This window comes from Alexandromys fortis, unplaced genomic scaffold (genome assembly GCF_014885135.2).
Source record: "Alexandromys fortis isolate MF-2015 unplaced genomic scaffold, M_Fortis_MF-2015_v1.1 scaffold_59, whole genome shotgun sequence".
In the NCBI taxonomy this organism is placed as follows: Eukaryota; Metazoa; Chordata; class Mammalia; order Rodentia; family Cricetidae; genus Alexandromys; species Alexandromys fortis.
The window spans coordinates 5,346,895-5,366,237 of record NW_026067943.1 but is presented as its reverse complement, the minus strand read 5'-3'; the positions used below and the strand labels follow the sequence as shown (position 1 = coordinate 5,366,237).

Sequence of the window (19,343 nt, the reverse complement as noted above, 5' to 3'; positions counted from 1 at the left end):
GAACAACGAGCAGCCATTCAGAGCCGCACCCACGTTCAATATATCTTGCGCTCAGAGACTCGTCTCTGGGAAACCCACATCCAAGCTTTTCAACTCATTTTGTGTTTCTTTCTGATCACTGCTTTCTCTTAACCTTTATGTTTAAGCCTATGTCAATTAATTTTTCATTATATTTATTTATTGCTTGTGTATGTGCAGATGGGCAAAGGCATATATAGAAGGTCAGAGAGCAACTTTCAGGAGTCCATTGTCCTTCCACCATGTGGGTCCTGTGGATTGAATTCCGGTCATCAGGCTTGGCAGCAGTGCCTTTGCCTGCTGATCTACAGCATCCTGTAGTACATCTGTATTTAACCTCAACTCTGCTTCGGAAGCTGGTTAGTACTGAAAATCTTTCTATGTTGTAGAAGCCACCGACCCCTGTTTAGCCTGAGTTAAAGACCCTAAAAGGTCTCCATTGGACTGTTGAGGGTGTCCAGTGGAGAGCTAAGCCTGAACCCCAGGTGCTGACAATACCACTGCTTAATGCTCATGATGTCTGCTGTCATTCAACATGGCAGAGGAGGTGAGGGTGTGCACAGTGCTAGGACAGCCTGGCATGTGTGAGACTCTGTTTTGTTTTTTAAAGGTTTATGTAGTGCTGAGACTTGAACCTAGGGCTTTATGCATGCCAAACAAGCACTCTACCAAGTGAGCTTCATTCTCAGTCTGTGTGCTGTGCTGTGCACATCTGCACATAATCACAAACAAATTAAATAAACAAACAAACAAATAAATAAAATCAGATAAAGGATTAGATAAAAGGGCATGAAGGTGGAGTCTTCATGTGTCCACAGTGATTCTGGAACTCCATAAGTTCAGTTCCTGGTACAGAAATAAACATTGGTTCAAGTTCTGGCCCCCTTTCTGTAGTGGTTCTAGTTGGTTCTTGGTTCTAGGCTTTGGATCTTCCTTCTTACAGGGGACCTCGGTTCCATTCCCAGCACCCACACGGTAGCTTACATCTGACTGGGACTCCAGTTCCAGGAGATATGATGCCCTTTTGGCCTCTGTGAGTACCAGTCATGCAAATGCAGGCAAAACACTCATACATGTAAATTAAAATAAAGTAAAATTGTAGAGTCTGGAGAGATGGTTCCAGAGCATCCATTGTCCTTACAGACCTCCCTAAGTACCACACATATGTTGCAAATACATACATGCAAGCATACCCTCATACACAGAAAATAAAATAACTCTAAAAAAAAAAACCTGCTGGGCGATGGTGGCGCACGCCTTTAAAACCAGCACTCGGGAGGCAGAGGCAGGCGGATCTCTGTGATTTTGAGACCAGCCTGGTCTACAAAGCTAGTTCCAGGACAGACTCCAAAGCCACAGAGAAACCCTGTCTCGAAAAACCAAAAAATAAATAAATAAATACCTTTAAAATGAAAAAAAAATAGATAAAAGATGAATAAAAATGTAAACATAAAAAAGATTTTTACAAAGGTCCCACTCCTTATAGTCCAAGTTAATATAGTTAGAAAAAGAATCCGTGTATTTCTTATGTATAGCATTGTGGTGGTTTAAAGAAAATGGCCCTAAAGGGAGTGGCACTACTAGGAGGCGTGGCCTTGTGAGAGCAGGTGTGGTCTGGTTGGAGGAAGTGTGTCACTGTGGAGGCAGGCTTTGAGGTCTCACATATTCTCAAACCACACCCAGTGAGACAGTTCACTTCCTGTTACCTTTGCATCGAAGATGTAGAATTCTCCAGCACCACGTCTGCTTGCATCCCCATACTCCCAGCTGCCATGCTCTGACCATGATGATAATGGACTAAACCTCTGTAGCTGTAAGTGCTACCTGAGTTAAATGCTTTCCTTTATAAGAGTTGTCATGGTCATTGTGTCTCCTCACAGCAGTAGAAAGCCTATCTAAGGCAGTCACTAGGACCAACTCCAACACAGCTGTACTTAGTCTGGAGTGACAGCTCACCTCTGTCATCCTAGGAGGTGAGATGCCAAATCAGGAGGATTGCCACGAGTTCAAGGTTAACCAGGGCTGGATAGCAACCCCTGTCTTGTTAAAAAGTAAAAATAAAAAAAGCTATATTTAATATCACTTCCTGAGCTGGGACCTTCTGGCCTCTGGGCTGTACAATGGATGTACATGGGCACTTGGGACCAGGTCAGCAAGCGTCAGTGGGTATGATGATGATCACTGAGGTGTCTGCAGATAGCCTGGGCTCAGCTGCATGACATGTTGGTGGGAACAGTAGGCATTTGTGCCTTAATTGACTGAGAATGCCCAACATGGCTCATTGCATGACCGACACCATGATGGAGACACGGAAGCCTGAGTTTAGCTGGGACAGTGGGTCACAGGGCCTCTCCCTTGCTCAGATTTACTGTGTTCTCTCCTGGTAGATTCTTTAAGTAGGTAGGAAGATTGAGGACAGGTTTTGCAAAAGCTCTGGCTTAGGTGTGACCTACAATTCTCCTTGAGAAGGTGTCAACCTCTTGTTTTTCTGGTTTGAGTCATTTACCTGTGTTCCATGCTGAGTCCCACAATAGGAACTTGACATGTATTTTTCTCTCTGAACCAGCATTTTTTTTTTGTAGTGGTTCATGCAAATTTACTGTTCCCTGCCAACACTGGTTATTTAGGGAACTACAGCAAACATTTCACAACACACTTCGATTAACTCAAGATGTTCTGTTTAGAACCATCTTCGCAAGGCTTTGCAGTATTCGAGATCACGAGGATATCAGTGAGCTTACACACAGCCAGGCTGAGTAACAGTTCTCCTTTGCCTTGGAACAAGAGACATGAAGAAAGAGGTTGAGATAAATGACAAAAGCAGGCCCTAGATGAAGACCAGGAAATGTTGGTTTGATTTAGATGAACCTAAAAAACACTCATGCCAGGTATTACTTTAAAAATACTTATCTAGTTTTTAATTATGTATATATGTGTGTGTCTATGTGTGAGTATGTGCACATGAGTGCAGTTCCCACTGAGACCTGAAGAGGGCATTGGAATTCCTGGAACTAGAGTTACAGGGAACTGTAAGCTGCCCCATGTGGGTGCTGGGGACTGAACTCAGATCCTGTAGAAGAGCAGTAGTCACTGTTAACCCCTGAAATATTCTAGCCCCTAGGTATTACATTTTTATTTGTTTGGGTTTTGTTTTTGAGACAAGCTTTGAATATGTTCTGCCTATTGACAATCTGGGCTGGAGTCAGCCTCCCGTCTCCACCCCTAGCGTGAGCTCATCTTCCTTCGTGGGTAAGATTGCAGAAGGGGACGTATAACATCTGTACTCTTGGAGGGTCTGTCTTTGGTTCAGTCAGGGAGGGTTTTTTTGTTCTGAAAGTCTAAAGAGACAAAGTTTGGGGGTGTTTCTTCTGAATGTGTGCACACTCAGGATGACCGGCATCCAAACGCAGAAGCTGTACTTCTGTGCTCACTCAGAAACCAGCATTTCTAGAGTCTGCTTTGTCTCTCTGCTCGCCCAGTAATGGGCATATGGAGGTGTTTAGATTTCGCTGGGTTTGGAACAGTCATTTCCCTCCCTGTGACGCCCCAGGTGTGCCATGTGCTGCACACTGTTTGACCCATTCACTGGCTTTCCCTGTGGACTCAGCTAAGGAACCACAGAGGGGAAGGGAGCGTTTCCCTTCCCCTGCATAATCAAGGGTCCTATAAGGACAGGCCCTGACCCTTTTCGCTTCTTTACCCAATCCCCCTGCCCCCCCTCCCTCCTCTTTATAAGATAGAAACTCACTATATAACTTGGTTGGCCTGAAACTCATTATATAGAGTTGGTTGTTCTCAAACTCACAGATATCTGCCTGCCTCAGCCTCTTGACAGCCAATTCTTCTCATTTTTGGTAAGGAATGCGGTATTCAGTGAAAAATAAATAAATAAGTCACTTCGAGTGAGACCACAGTCTGCCAAATCTAGCTTGCACTAAAAATCACATGGGGGTAGTGCCGCCAATGTATCTCAATGGTAGAGCCCTAGCCTGGCATTCACAAGGTCCTGGCTTCAATTCCCTGGTTTGACTCTGTGCCCCCTTAATACAATATCTTGATACCACGTGACCTTGAGGGACTCCCCTCTCATCTCCGAGACTCAGTAAACTCATCCGTAAAATGAAGAAGCAAATTCTCACCGGATTGCCATCACCACCTCTGCTTCACGGGAAGTGCCTGGACACTGTGTGCCTTCTTCTCGTCAGCTGGTAGCTGCCAGAGTTCCTGAGATTGGAAGGGTTGAACAGGACCTGAGTGTGTGGCTGAAGCTCAGGGGCCTTTTGCCTCCCACTTAGTGTTCTCCTTCAGCGAGCTACAGTGAGACCTTAAAAGGTTTGAGGTCACTGGCCTCTCCTCCCCGCACTAATAGCTGGTGTCTGAGGCCCCTACCTGCACCTCTCCCCGCCTTCCCTGGTATGAGAGGCCAGGCTTTTACAGAATCCACACGGCCTGTCAGCCACTGTTTCCATCACTCTGCATATAAGGCCTCATGTCTGTCCTGTGAGGTCAAAGCTATTTTTAGCCTCAAGTCCAGGAGTGAGGGAAGGGAGGCATGGAGTCACTGAACACATGACTCAGGGCCACACAGATGGGAAGTGGCAGGGCCTGGACTTAGACTTTGGCAGCCCAATGTGTGGTGTTGACTGCTGAATGCACTGCTTACTCCAGGGGAATGCAAGCTTTCTCTTAATTATTTTTGTCAAAATAAATTAATCTTTATTTTTCTGGTAGTTAAAAAAAATACATGTGAGATGGATGTATTGGTCCATGCTTGTGATTCCAGCATTCAGGGGGCTGAGGGAGGAGAGTTACCTCTGCGTAGGTCAGCAGTAGTGCCTACCTGTACTCTCGGCCCTGCTGGAGGCAGGGGAATCAGTAGTTTTAGGCCTGCCTGGGCTATCTGAGACTCCTTCTCAAGGAACAAGAGAATCAATGCAGTGATCTGGAGGGCTGATGGAATCCAAGCTTGGGATCAGGCCGGAGGGCCTGGAACTGTTCAAAATGTAGGGCATACAACCAGGGTCACTATTCATCTGGGGGCAAAGGCCATAGGTGCTGCAGGCTTGGGGCCTTCCCTGGGAGGCAGAGGATCTTCATGTGCTCATCCACGAGGCCCCACAGTCCCAGCCTGAAACCAACCACAGTCTCCACCCTCCCAGTAAATAGGCGTCGCTATTCTAAGCGAGGCCTGGGATAAAAATACTCGCTGTGTTCTGCAGGTTTTTTTTTTTTTTAAGCCATGAAAATAACAGTGCAGTAAGCTGTCTATTTTTGGTTGGTGCCTGTTGGCACGCGTTCAAAGTCACAGCCCAAATGAGATCTATTTAGAAACAGGTCACTGCACATTTTGTGGGTGTGTTGAGAGGCCTCGGACCTGCACCCCAAGCAGAGGAAAGCCCAGCCTCAGGTCAGCCAGGTCTGAGCATCCATATGTGCCCTATTCCTGACCAGCCAATTTCTTAGGGGTGAAGGTGCCTCCCAAGCCTGAGGAATCCAACCTCAGGGTGAGACTGGGGTGCAGGAATGTTCCCCAACTTCTCTATGAATCAGCTGATCACATGACTGCATAGCAGCCTGGCAGGCGTTCCAGCTGGGGCCCAGTATCTAGTACTGGACTGGGTTTTTCCAGCCTCAGTGGACAAGAGAGGGCTCCTGGAGGCAGAAAAGATAATCTTTGTTCAAAGGCCTCATGCAGATGCGGAAAGAACCTGCCCAGACATGGCTTTTAGTCTTGGCCCTGGGCCTCCTGGGCTGTGTGATGTAGAAGGTAACTTCACCTCTCTGACCTTTTGCTTTTCTCTTTTGGTAAAATGGAAATAATAAAACCAAGCTTAGAACAATGTTGGAGGATTGGCGAAGATGGTGTGTTTTAAAGATCCTAGTTCAAACAGGGTGGCTCCCTGGTTTCCCGGTTACATGAGCTGGTGTTGTCTCTCTCTATCCAAACTTTAGGGTCAGCTTGTGGTAAGACTAATAAATAACAACAACAACAACAATGGTATGGTATTATGTGCCAGGTGTTTGTTTTAAATACTTTGCTTATATAAACTTACCTAGTTACCATAGCAACCCAGTGAAACAGGCACTGTATTATCCTCCTCTCACACATGGGAAAATTGAGGCTCAGAGGTTAACTGTTTAGTTTGGTGTGGTGCCCTAAGTCTGTAATCTCCTTACTTGGGAGGTGAAGATAGGGAGATGAGGGATTCAAGGTCATACTTAGCTACAGTGGGAATTAGAAGGCAGCCTGGGCCACAGGAGACCCTGTCCCAAATAAACAGAAACAAAAAAGAGGTTAACACTTCACCCATCATTATAAGGTAGCAGGTGACAGAAGCAGGACTCAAAACCAAAATCACACGTGGCTAACCACACACTATTGGTCCTTTCTTAATTATAGCTGGTTTCTTGACCCTTCCACAAGGCGAACAAACAGAGTCAGGACAGTTGCAACAACCTAGCACCCTAAAGAATCTTACGGGGTCAGTCGGTCTCTTTGGTTTTAATCTTCTGCGTTTCCCAGGCAAGAATGTACAACCAGGGCCGGGCAGTGGTGGTACACACCTTTAATCCCAGAACTCAGGAGGCAGAGTTGGCAGAGCTCTGTGAGTTCAACGCCAGCCTGGTCTCCAAGAGCTAGTTCCAGGACAACTCTGTTACACAGAGAGAACCCGTCTTGAAAAAAACAAAACAAAACAAAACACCAAACCAAAAAAAAAGGCACGCACACCCAGAACAGCAGGAAGTGGTGGTGCAAGCTTGTAACCTCAGTACTTGGGAGGTGGAAGCAGGGTGATTAGGAGGAGTTCAAGGTCATCCCAGCCTTATTGTGAGTTCAAGGCCAGCCTGAGCTACTTGAGACCCAGCATAAAAAGAAGCAAAGGACAAATAGCAATGGGGCTAGAATGATGGCTCAGCAGGTAAGAACTTCTTAGAGGACCTGGGTTTGGTTTCTAGCATGCACATGGTGACTTACAACTGTCTGTAATTCCAGTTACAGGGGGATCTGATGCCCTCTTCTGGCCTCTTCAGGAGCTGCACACATGTGGTGTATACACATAAAGGCAAATACACATAGACACAAAAATAAATGAATAAATAAACAGCAACAAAAAAGAGTACTTTAGGGGCTGGAGAGATGGCTCAGTGGTTAAGAGCATTGCCTGCTCTTCCAAAGGTCCTGAGTTCAATTCCCGGCAACCACATGGTGGCTCACAACCATCTGTAATGAGGTCTGGTGCCCTCTTCTGGCCTGCAGATATACACACAGACAGAATATTGTATACATAATAAATAAATAAATATTAAAAAAAAGAGTACTTTAAAGAGCTGGACATGGGGGGGGGGGTCAGTAGGAAAGCACCTGCCCAGCTCTCCAGACCATGGGTTCTACCTCCAGCACTAAAACACAAATGTTTTATTGACTTTGACCTCAGGGGAGGAATGGGGCATGACCTCAGGATCTTACAATGTGTTTTCTCCTTTTATGATGATTCTGATATTTTCATTTTTGAGATTTAAGGCTCCCTTCCGCTTTCATCTGTTCATATGGATGACCTCTCCCGTCTGGCACAGCAATGGGTACTGAACTCAGATCTGGAGATGCCAGTACAGAAAGCTCTCTGCCAGGGAGGTACACCCCCAGCCAGCCCTGCTTCCTTTTACTATTTTTTTCTAGTGGGTTTCTGGTTTCTGACTGATATTTGGAGCTCTTTTTCTATTTAAGGAATGAATTTTTCCTATAGGATTGAACTGCTGTTGTTTTGTTTTCTGAGACAGGGTCTCACTATGTATTCCTGGCTGAGCTAAAAATTCAATATGGCTGCTCTCAAAATTACAGAGCTAGGCCCACCTCTCCCTCTGGAGGAATGGCACGCACCCCCACTGTTATTCTTTTGGTCCCTGCCCTAGCCACGCCCACTCCCATAACCTCTGACCCGCCCATCGCCATCTTGGGACCCCTTCCTCTCTTTCTGCTTCCTTGGCGTGCGCACGCGTTTTCTCTGTCTCTCTCTTCTTTTATCTCTCCTCTCTCCTTTTATCTCTTTTCTCTGTCTTTCTTTCTCCCTCTTCCTTAATAAATACTTATGGCTATTTCCTGTGTTTACGTGTCTGTTACCTGCCGCCACCGTGGGCCAAGGAAGCGTGCTCTCCTGTAGCCGCTTTCTCATGGCGGGCTCCGCCAACCCACCGCGAATCGTTTTTTAAGAATAACACCCACTCCTGGCCCGGCCCCCCCCCTTTTTTTTTTTGAGAAGAGCTAGAATGTAGTAGCCCACTGCCAGAAACTGTGCGGCTGGGATGAGCACACTGCAGGGCTCAGCACATCCTGGGTGGAATGGATGATCTTCGAGCCAGGAAAACCTTATTCGTTTATTTTATGTACATTTGTGTTTTATCTGCATGTATGTCTGTGCATCATGTGTATACCTGGTACCTGAGGAAGTCAGAAGTGTTGGATCCCCTGAAATGGATGATTTCACACCACAAATGAATAATTATGAGCCTAGGAACTGAATCTGAGTCTTCTGTAAGAGCAACCAATACTCATATGAGCTATCTTTCCGGACCCCCAACCACATTCTTGATTATAATATCTCCCTCCTATGTATGCTGCAATTTGAAAAATTCAACTTGGCTTTTCATTGTCTTTAAGGTATCTTGAAAGTTGATCTCAAAATTAGTTTAATTATGTATGAGTTCAGTACTCCAGAGGTGCAAGCAGGTGGATTTCTGTGAGTTTGAGGCCAGCCTGGTATACTTAAAGAGTTCCAGCCAGTCAGGAAACTATAATTAGACTTTGTCTAAAAAAAATTTGTTTTTCATTTTATGTGCATGAGTGTTTTACCTGCATGTTTGCCTATGTGCTCCATGCAAGCCTGGTGCCTGGAGAGGCCAGAAGATGGCATTAGATCCCCTGGAACTGGAGTTCCAGATGGTTGAGAACCACCATGTGGGTGCTGGGAATTGAAACGGGGTCCTGTGTAGAGCACTAAGTACTCTTAATTGCCTCCAGCCCCCGAAGTAAACAGAAAAGGAGGAGGAGGAGGAGGAGGAGGAGGAAGAAGACAATGACGACAATGACCAAAGGTTCAGTGAGTGAAGACACTTGCCTAATGATCTGAGTTTGATCCCTGGAACCCAGAAGGTGGAAGGAGAGAATCAAGTCACACAAGTTGTCCTCTGACCTCCACAGGCATGCTGACGTACAAAAGCATACTGAGGTGCATGCACACACACAGGCACACATGCACGTGCACACACAGACACACACACACAAATAAATGTACTAATACAATTGTTTTTAATTCCCCAGAACTGGAAATTTAGCTTAGTGGTGGAGTGTGCTTAATCGATGCAAGGCCCTGTGTTAAAATCCCCTGCACTGAACTCTTCAAAAGCTCTGTCATCACGCAGAGCAGTAACAACTGCCCCAACAAAGTCACCAAGTATGAAAGAGCTGACAATGAAAAGGGCAAACCAAAGACCAGAAGAAACGTTTGTCACAAACCCAGATCGTAAAGAAGTTAACTCTGTTATCACACAAAGTGTTTCGCACACATTGATAAGAAGGAAAAACCCAGCAATGCTCCAATGGGTGAAGGTCAAAAACAGATAAATCCTGAACAGGGAACTCGTGGGAAAATGCTCACTCCCATGAGCAATCAAGACTTACAACTTAAACATGATAAAGCACTCTCCCTTTTTTAATCACCAATAGGAAACATTTCTAATATTTTGTGCTGCCAAGTGTCTTGAGATTGGCGGTCTCATTGCTGCTGCTGGAAGTTCAGCTCCTGGCCTTAAGGAGACAGGTTAGCAGCAACAGATCCAAGGCCACCAAAAGCTTTATTCCAGTTAGTAGTTACTCAGCTTTTCTATCTTGTTTCTACATAGAAAAAATTTAAATATGGACAAGTTATTTGAGAAGGCCGGAGAGGAGCAGCTGTGGGACTCTGGAGAAACAGGCCTCTCTGTGTGTTTTATCTCATTTAGTTCCCTCCTCTACAGACAAGGAAACGGGAACTCCACGGGTCTTTGTCAAGGTCACAGGAGCTTATAAAAGACCTGGAAGGTCCATCTGGATTGAAAGGCCCTGGGCTCTTGCTGAACCCTGGACCAGCTGTCAGGTCAGCTGATCCATCTGCCAACGGTGCTCACAGTGAAGTATTCTAAGATTCTCTCGGCTCCCAGCTTTGAAGGCTCTTTATTGTTTTAATGAGCAGAAACTTGCTGACACACTTCATTTGCCCCTCGGCCTTGGGGCTTTCAGCAATCTTTCTTTTGAATTTATTTAGAGTATCTTGGTATTTTCTTTCCTTCTTTTGTTGTGGGGCAGCAGTGGTGGTGCCAGTCAGAGGACAGCCTGTGGGAGTCAGTTCTCTCCTTCTGCCACAGAGGTCCCTGGCATCAGACCCAGGTTGACAGCCCTGGCAGCAAGTGTCTTTATCCGTTGGTCCTATAATCATTTTGTCTTTGTGTGTGTGTGTGTGTGTGTGTGTGTGTGTGTGTGTGTGTTGTTGGAGACTGAACCCTGGGTTTTACATATGTTAGGGCAAGTGTACTACCACTGGGCTCAGGACCAGTTGGGATTATTTTTTTTTAGTCATGCCAAGTTCTGGGAATCAAAACCAAGACTTTGTGTACATTAGACAAGCAGTCCAGTTGAACTACATCCATCTAGCCCATTCCTCCCTTTCTTTCTTAATTTAAAAGTTTTTTTCATTTCTCTTCTCCCTCTCCTTCCCCCTTTCTTTTTAGCCAGGACCTCACCGCCTTGCACAGGATGTCCTTGAACTCCTGATTATGATGCTCAGGATGGCCTTGAACTCTTGATTCTCCCACCTCTGCCTGACCAGTGCTGAGATTTTAGGCTTATGACGACGCGACACAACATCTAGCCCAAACTTTCATGGTTGGGTTCTTTGTACAGGCCTGGAATTCTTTTGTTTTCTGTTTTATTGTTGTTTTTTTTTTCTTTCTGCACAGGACACAGTGAGTCCCCTAAGGCTGGGCATCTCAGCATCTCCAGCTGCTAGTTCAGTCTATGTCCTCCAAATGCAGTTCTTGCTCAGCAAATGCCTGATCCAGTTTAACTTACATAGAGAGAAACAAGCCCATTTCTCTAACAGGCTCTCTTTTGGGCCACCAACCAGCTCCCAAATCATGACATGGACACTTAATATTAATTATGAATGCTCAGCTTTATTTTATACTTGCCCCACTAACTCTTATAAGTTAAGTAACCTGTTTCCCTTGTTTTGTCTTGAGACTTTTTACCTTTCTTTCATTCTGTATGCCCTACTTTCATTGCTTTCTCCACGCCTGTGTTTGGTGGCTGCCTGGCCCAGGATGTCTCCCTCTTTCTCCCTCGTTCTCTCCCCTCTCATTTTCTAGCCTAGATTCCTTCTCCTATTTATTTTCTCTTCCTGCCAATCTTGCCTATCCTTCAACTGCCTACCTACTGGTCGGTCAGCTTTTTATCAGACCAATCAGGTGCCTTAGGCAGGCAAGGTGAAACAGCAACACGTCGTTACATAATTAAACAAATGTAACACATCTTAACATTGTTGAATAAATACAGCATAAACAAATATAACACATCTTTGCCTAGTTAAAGTAATATTTCATGACACACACACACTTCTAAAAAAAAGCAAGATCTGAAGGAAAAGGGCTTAAGAGTGGCTCGGGGATTAAGAACTCTTTCCGAGGACCCTGCTCCTTTCCCAGCACCCACATGGCAGCTCACAACTGCTTATAAAACCAGTTCCAGGGGATCCGTTGCCTTCTGCTAGTCTCCGTGGGCACCAGGGACTCTCATGCTGCAGGCACATACACGTACACATTAAACATAAAAAAATGTCCTTTAAAAGGAAAAGAGCCTGGTGGTGGTGGCACACGCCTTTAATCCCAGCACTCGGGAGGCAGAGGCAGGCAGATCTAAGTTTGAGGCCAGTCTGGTCTAAAAGAAAGTTCCAGCTCAGCTAGGACTGCTACATAGCAAAATCCTGTCTCAAAGGAAAGAAAGAAAGGAAGAAAAAAAGAAAGAAAGAAAGAAAGAAAGAAAGAAAGAAAGAAAGAAAGAAAGAAAGAAGAAAAGGAAGAAAACCAGTCTACTGGTACATGTCTGTAATCTCAAAATCTGAGAAGTGGAGACCAGATTCACCATTCAAGACCACAGTTTACTGTGTAGCCATTTGGAGGCCAGCCTGAACTACATGGGTTCTTTTTTTTTTTTTTTAATATTTATTATGTATACAATATTCTGTCTGTGTGTGTGCCTGAAGGCCAGAAGAGGGCATCAGACCCCATTACAGATGGTTGTGAGCCACCATGTGGTTGCTGGGAATTGAACTCAGGACCTTTGGAAGAGCAGGCAATGCTCTTAACCACTGAGCCATCTCTCCAGCCCCCATTACATGGGTTCTTGTCTCAAAAAACCCTCCACCCCTAACCTCCAAAGAAGAAAATTTGATTGTCTGTAATTTTTGCAAACATCAACAACAACGGTTCTTGGTCCTGATTCTCTGCCTTTTGTCCCTGCATGGGAAGAGCCAATGTGAGCTAGTGAGGGAAACCAGCACTGTAGACCCTGGATAACAGCGACAGTGGCATAACTTGAAAGGAAGGCTTTGCCACCCAAAGGCTTAGTCATCCAATGAGCCTTGTTCTGTTAGCTTTTTGCTACTAAACAGAAGTGCATATTAGGCACCACCTCAGCGCTACTCACACCAGGTGCTGAGGGCGGTCTAAGATACGTAGTTCCCTGCTTTTTTTTTGCAATGCCTGATATAATTTTTATGCTACTGTATTATTTTATTCTGGTCTCATGTTTGAATTGTAAGTAGCAGGCATAAAATGATGATGACCATGTTCTTTACGTGTTTTTTGGTTTGGGCTTTTTTCCCTTTGTGGTGCTCATGCTGAATGGGCACATAACCCTGGGCTCCCTTCAGTCCAAGGGCAATGTGGTCAGCTGTTATACTCAGCAAAGCAATGCTTTAGACTCACAATCCTTCTGTGCAAATTAAGGACATTTTTGATCCCTACCCCCCCCCTTTTTTTTTCAAGACAGGATTTTGCTGTAGTTATCAAGCCTGTCCTGGACTTAGCTCTTGTAGACCAGACTGGCCTCGAACTCACAGAGATCCGCCTGCCTCTGCTTCCTGAGTGCTGGGATTAAAAGCATGTGCCACCACTGCCCGGGTAGTTTTGATGCTTTTTAAAACTTTTTTTGGGGGGGAGACTGTATTTATTTTTATGTGTAGGGCTGTATGTATGCATGTATGTGCACCACATTTGTGCAGTGCCCATAGAGACCAGAAGAGGACATCAAACCCCCAGAACTGGAGTTACAGTGAATTGTTAGCTTCCATGTGGGTGCTGGAATCAAATCCAGGATCTCAGGAGGAGTAGCAAGGTACTTAATTGACAAGCTGCCTCTCCAACCCCTTGCGATGCTTTTTCCAAGATAATGGATTTATTAAGATGCAGTTCATATATATGGCTGACTCTGCTTTTCAAAGATGGCTACAGCCATAGTTCCTGCTACCTAGGACTCTAAGTAACTTCACTTTCCCCATAGAGAGGTGACATCTTTGATTTCTCTTTTTGCTGGTGGGTGTGGCTGTGACCATTTTACCCAGCCCAGAGAGACCGTAGATGAGTTTGCAAAGAACCAGGCTGCTTCTGCACTGCGGGCTGGCGCTCTGCTCTCCCAGGTGACTGCAGTAGGCTTTCCTGCAAGAGATCCCACACAGCACAGAGGATTGCATGCCTTGGCCCTGAGGGGAATTGATGCTGGGCCAGATGTCTCCCCCTCCAAACTTCTGCTTCCCTTTTCTTCATTCCCTGCCCTGAGAGGCCGTCTCCCACCAGATGACGGTGCGGTGTGCTGCTCCCCAAGACACCGCGCTAGCCAGTCACACTCTGTGCTCTTGATTGTTCTGCTTGGCCTCTTGCCCTTCTCTCTGGAAAATTCCGACTCATCCTCTGATGAGCCTCGCCCCTGTGGAGGCTTTCCTGACCCACTGTGGCAGAGGCCATCCCTCCCTTCCTCCTCTGGGTGCCCTCACACTCACCTGGTGGGGTAACTGTTTATTTACATGGCTGTCTCTCTCCCAGCACCCAGCCCAGGCAGGGCCCACACTCCAAACTCATTTGTGACTAAAATTAAACTCACTGGAGAGGCAAGATGGCAAGGAAGGGCCAGGGCGTGGGTGTCAGACTGGTTATGACTCTGTCCTCTGTCCTCACCTTGCCAGCTCCATCTCCTCGGGGCTCCTTGCTGTCAACATGCTTGCCTTTCTCCCGTCTCCATCACGGGCCTTGCATATACCCTTTCAATTGTTCACAGTGCTCTTTCCCTGGTGTCTTCTCATCCTCAGTGCCTATCTGAGCTACCATCTAAGGGAGACCAGCCTGTCCTGCATCCCATCCTTTCATCTGCATCATCTTCCTTGCTAACTTCAATCTCACAGGCACATGGCTTGCTTGTTTGATGCTATTTTGTTGCATTAGCCCCCTTGAGGGACTTTGGCTTGCTCATTGCTATGGGCCCAAGGCTAACTAACACAGGGCCTGGCATGGCATATACCTGACAATGCATACATGTTTAAGACAGGTTTTCTTTGTGTACCCTGGGCTGGCCTGAACTTTCGGTTCTCCTGCCTCAGCTTCCTTAGTGTGGGATTATAGGTTTGCAAGATCATGGCTGGATTTTACATGGGTCTTTAACTGAATGAGGCAAGGACAAATGAATGGGTCCTGATCTCTACCCTGCCTTTACCATCTTCACCTTCGCGTTCATTATTATAGTCTCTAAAAGATCCTCAGTTGAAGATGAGGCTTTCAACGGCCGTGTGTTGGAGAGTGTGGGAAAATGCATGATAAATGACAAGGCTTCATGAAAGACAGATACTATTTTCTTTTTCTCTCATCTCAAAAATAACTTTTTGTATTAAATTTCTCAGTTCTATGTGTATGGTCCCTAAGAAGGTCAAAAGAGGGTGTTGGGTCCCCTGGAACTGAAGTTATGGATGGTTGTGATCCACCATGTAGGTACAGGGAACAGAGTTCAGATCCTCTCCAAGAACAGCAAATGTTCTTTACCGCTGAGCCAGCTCTCCAGACCCTCAAAAATGTGCTTTTTTTTTTTTTTTACCAGGCTTAAAGCTTGAAGCATCTTCTAAAAGAAATTTTATTGAGCTATAAAAAATAAGAAAAGTATACCTATCAGTTTTCACATCTATACACATAAGTGTTGCCACTTCTGAAGCCGAGAATATTCTAACAGTGGCCAAGCCTGCTTCTGCCTTCACTCTCACCTTCTCTGTGACATCTTCATTCTTCCCCTCCTGACATCTCTTATTCAAACTGTTTACCAGTCCCCGCCCCACCCCCACCCCAGCTCCTCTGTGTGTCTTTCCTAATTAACTCTAGCATGCCTACCAACAAGCTTGGTCTTCAGGGTGGGGACATGCAACCCAGCAGGGTACAGGGTGTTTCCCCCAAATCCCACTCTTAGATATCTCCTCCAGAAAATGAAAAGGAGGAACTTGGGGGGGATGGATCAGTGGCTAAGGCAATGTGCTTCTCATGCATAGGAACTGAGTTCTACTCCTAGTACCCCCATTGGGCGGCTCACACCACCTGTCCATCTGGCTCCAAGGGATTCAACACCCTCTTCTAGATTCATGGGACACCTGCACTGATATGTACATGCCGCCCCTCTTGGTGTGTACACGTAATTAAAAATAAATCTTAAACAAAACAAGTAGCCAGAAGCATACCTTTAATTCCGGCGCTCCAGGGGCAGAGGCTGATAAATCGCTATGAGTTCCAGGTTGGCTAGGTTTACATAGTGAGGTCCAGGCCTGCCAGGGCCACATGGTGAAAGCTCGTCTCAAAAACCAAATCAAAACCAAACCAAACCAAGAAAATAAAGGAACCTAAACATATATTGTAATGATTACTAATGACTGCCAACTTCACGGGCTCCAGGGGTTCTCAACCTGTGGGTTGTCACCCCTTCAAGGGGTCATCTAAGATCACTGGAAAAACACATTAAAGTTAATAACAGTAGCAAAATTACAGTTATGAAGTAGCAAAGAAAATAGTTTTATGCTTGGGGGTCACCACAACCCGAGGGACTGTACTAAGGGGTTGAAGCATTAGGAAGATTGAGGGCCACCGCCCCAGAATCATCTAGGAGGCACATATCTGGGACTGTCTGGGAGTTTCTAGAGTGGGTTAACGGATGTAGGAAGATCCATTCTAAAAGTGACAGCATTTCATGTTGTGTGTGTGGGGGTGTGTGTGTCTCAGACTGAATAAAAATAAACAAAAAGTGAGGGCTGGGCGATGGTGATGAATGCCTTTAATCCCGGCACTCGGGAGGCAGAGGCAGGTGGATCTCTGTGAGTTCGAGGCCAGCCCAGGCTACAGAGGGAGTTCCAGGACACTAGGGACTGTTACAGAGAGCCTTTGCCTTAGAATGAACAGTGATCTGGGGCTTACCTTCACCCGTGTCCTGACTGTGGACAGGACACAACCAGCAGCCTCATTCCTCTGCCACCCCAGAGCTTTCCCACCACGATGGACTGTGTCTTTAAACTGTCAGCCAAAATAAGCTCTTCCTTTCTTTTATTATTACTATTTTTATCTATTTATATGTAAGAACGTTTTGCCTGTATGTATATCTATCTATATATTATGTGTCTGATGCCCAAAGAGATCAGAAAAAAGGCATTGGATCCTCTGCAACTGGACTAACGGGTGGTTGTGACCACCATGAGGGTGTTGAGAATTGAACTTGAGTCCTCTGCAAGAGCAGCTGGTGCGCTAACCACTGAACCATCTCTTCAGGCCTACCTTCCTTTCTTACCCTGTATTTGTTCAGTATTTCATCACAGAAACCAGAAAAGTAACCAATACAACAGTAGAAAGATGGAAAAGCCTAAATACCCATGGTTCTCCCAGGTACAGAGGATCTGGTATAAACTTATGATGAAAGAGTTTAGCACTAAAGAGGAATGAAGTGTTGGTACACATGTAACACAGATGAACTTGGAAACAGACTAAGTGAAAGACCTAAGTCTTAAAGGGTCTCACACGCTATAAATATCCATGCACATAAGATAACCTAGAAAAAGTTAAGTCTGTAGTAGCAAAATGAATATTGGTGGTTGTCACTGGGTGGGAGCCTTGTGAGACATTGCTTAGTGGACAGTTTTATTTCAGAGTAATGAAAATGTTTTGGAACTAAAGTTGTGGTCACACAACACCATGAATATACTAGATGCCAATAGATGTTTACTTAGAAATGGTTATTTAAAAAATATTGTATTATGTTTGTTTGTAAGTGCGGCTGCAGGTTGCACACGTACCACAGGGTACTCAAGGTCAGGCGACAACTTTCTGGAGTCCTTTCTCTTTCCATTGTTAGTTCCAACGGCAGAATAAGACCACTACCACAATCTGAACCGAATTTGAGGCAAGCTTGATTTTTAATGTGGTGTACCCAGGAGCTAGCTGGCCAGCGACTGCCTTCTAAGTCGGGTTAAAGACAGCAGCCCCCCCCCCCCCCACAAGCCAGGCGATGGTGGCGCACGCCTTTAATCCCAGCACTCGGGAGGCAGAGGCAGGCGGATCTCTGTGAGTTCGAGACCAGCCTGGTCTACAGAGCTATTCCAGGACAGGCTCCAAAGCCACAGAGAAACCCTGTCTGGAAAAACCAAAAAAAAAAAAAAAAAAAAAAAAAAAAAAAAGAAAAAAAAAAAAAGACAGCAGCCCCAATCTACCTCTTGTGCCCCTTATAAGGAGTAAAGTCAGGCACAGTTTTACAGAAGGGGGACCATGGTGCAATAAAGATAAAAACTTAAAAAAATATCATATGATCACCCACCAAGTGATTAGGAAGGGTCAGGGTCACGATATTCTCAAAAACAAATCAAGGTCATGGGTTGGGGGAAGGTCAGGTTCCAGAAACACAGCTACTAAAGTCCCACAGTAGATAGAAACCTATTTTTAAAAATATGGCATAATAGCTCCCTCCTTTAAAATGGAGTCAGGCAGGTTCCTCACTGTCCAGGGATCAGAGGACTTAACTCAGGTCATCAGGTTTTATTCTGATTTTACTCTCTGGAGAGCCACCTCGCAGGTCCCAAAATGGCTACTTTGAAAATAGCTACAAAGAGGCAGAAGAGAGGCGGAGGCCAGGTCCGGATTAAAAGTGAGTCCCTATTTCAAGGGGAATAAAAGAGAGAGAAAAAAAATAACGTTGACGATGTCACAGTGCCCTCCAGGTGTCTACCCAACCAGGACTGTACGAAGGCGCACCGTGGGCCATACCGGCCAATCAATCAAAAGATTTATCTTCTTGCCATTTTTTTTTTTTTCTTTTTGAGACAGAGTCCCAAATAGTTCTGCATGAACGTGAACTGCTGATTCTCTTGCCTTCACTTCCCAAACGCTGGGTCTACGATGTATAACACCATAGTTTAGATGAACGACAGTAAAACCTCGATTTACAAATGCGGAACCCGAGGTTTAATACAGTATGAGGGTTTTCCCACAAAACCCGTAAGCCGCCATTCTCCACGGTGTCAACTTCGGAGAGGAAGAGCTCAAGCTGGGCCCTGTGCCGAGTGTCACCAGGCTCGTCTGGTCCTCCGAGGGCCTAGCGGGTGGCCGGACTCGGGCAGCGACCACGACCACCCGCCTCTGGCCAGACGCAGTCACCCAGGAACGCCCCAGTCTCAGCCCCGAAATGGCGGCCGCGGTATCGCGAGGCCACGCCCCCGGAGGCGGGGCCACGTTCCAGGCCCGAGCGATAGATCCCCGAGCCAAGTTTCAAACGGACACCCGAGCCCCAGAGCTCGCGCAGAGGCGGTGGAGCCCGCGGCGCCGCAGGTCGCGAAGACGAGCGTCGAGCGCAGGGCTCGCTCGCCCGGGCGGCCGGAGAGCGTCTTCATTGCGGGTGCTTGCGCCGCCATCTTAGATGGCGGGAGTTAGAACCGAGCGAGCTTGAGGCGGGAAGACTTCTCTGCCGCTCTCCGCGGGCCCTCGGACGGGCCAGCTGGCCGGGCTTTGGGGCGCGTGCCCTGAGGCGCGGGGCGCTAGTGCAGCGATGCGGGGCCTGCCCGGGGCCCCGTCCCCCGGACTGGGGACGCGCCGAATGTGACCGTATCCCGTTCGTTCAACCACCGCCGCCGCCGCACGACGGGACCTGGCGTGGCCCGGCTCCCTCAGGTAGGCCGCGGGGCTGGCGGCGCGACTGAGGGGCGAAGGGCCCGGCAGGCCGCTGTCACCCGGGTGGCGGG

General features: G+C 46.5%; 1 protein-coding gene across 2 annotated transcripts in view; it reads left to right on the top strand.

Annotated features, from left to right (window-relative positions):
- The first annotated feature begins 353 nt into the window (after nucleotides 1-353).
- The window catches only part of Raf1 (Raf-1 proto-oncogene, serine/threonine kinase), a 72,798-nt gene continuing 53,808 nt past the window's right edge, over nucleotides 354-19,343 (top strand). The window contains exon 1 of one of the 2 annotated variants that reach the window (XM_050148628.1): nucleotides 354-377. The gene's annotated coding sequence lies outside the window, so the exon portion shown is untranslated. Of the gene's footprint in view, nucleotides 378-18,971; nucleotides 19,273-19,343 lie in introns of those variants that run through there. The other variant, XM_050148627.1, reaches the window with a different exon arrangement.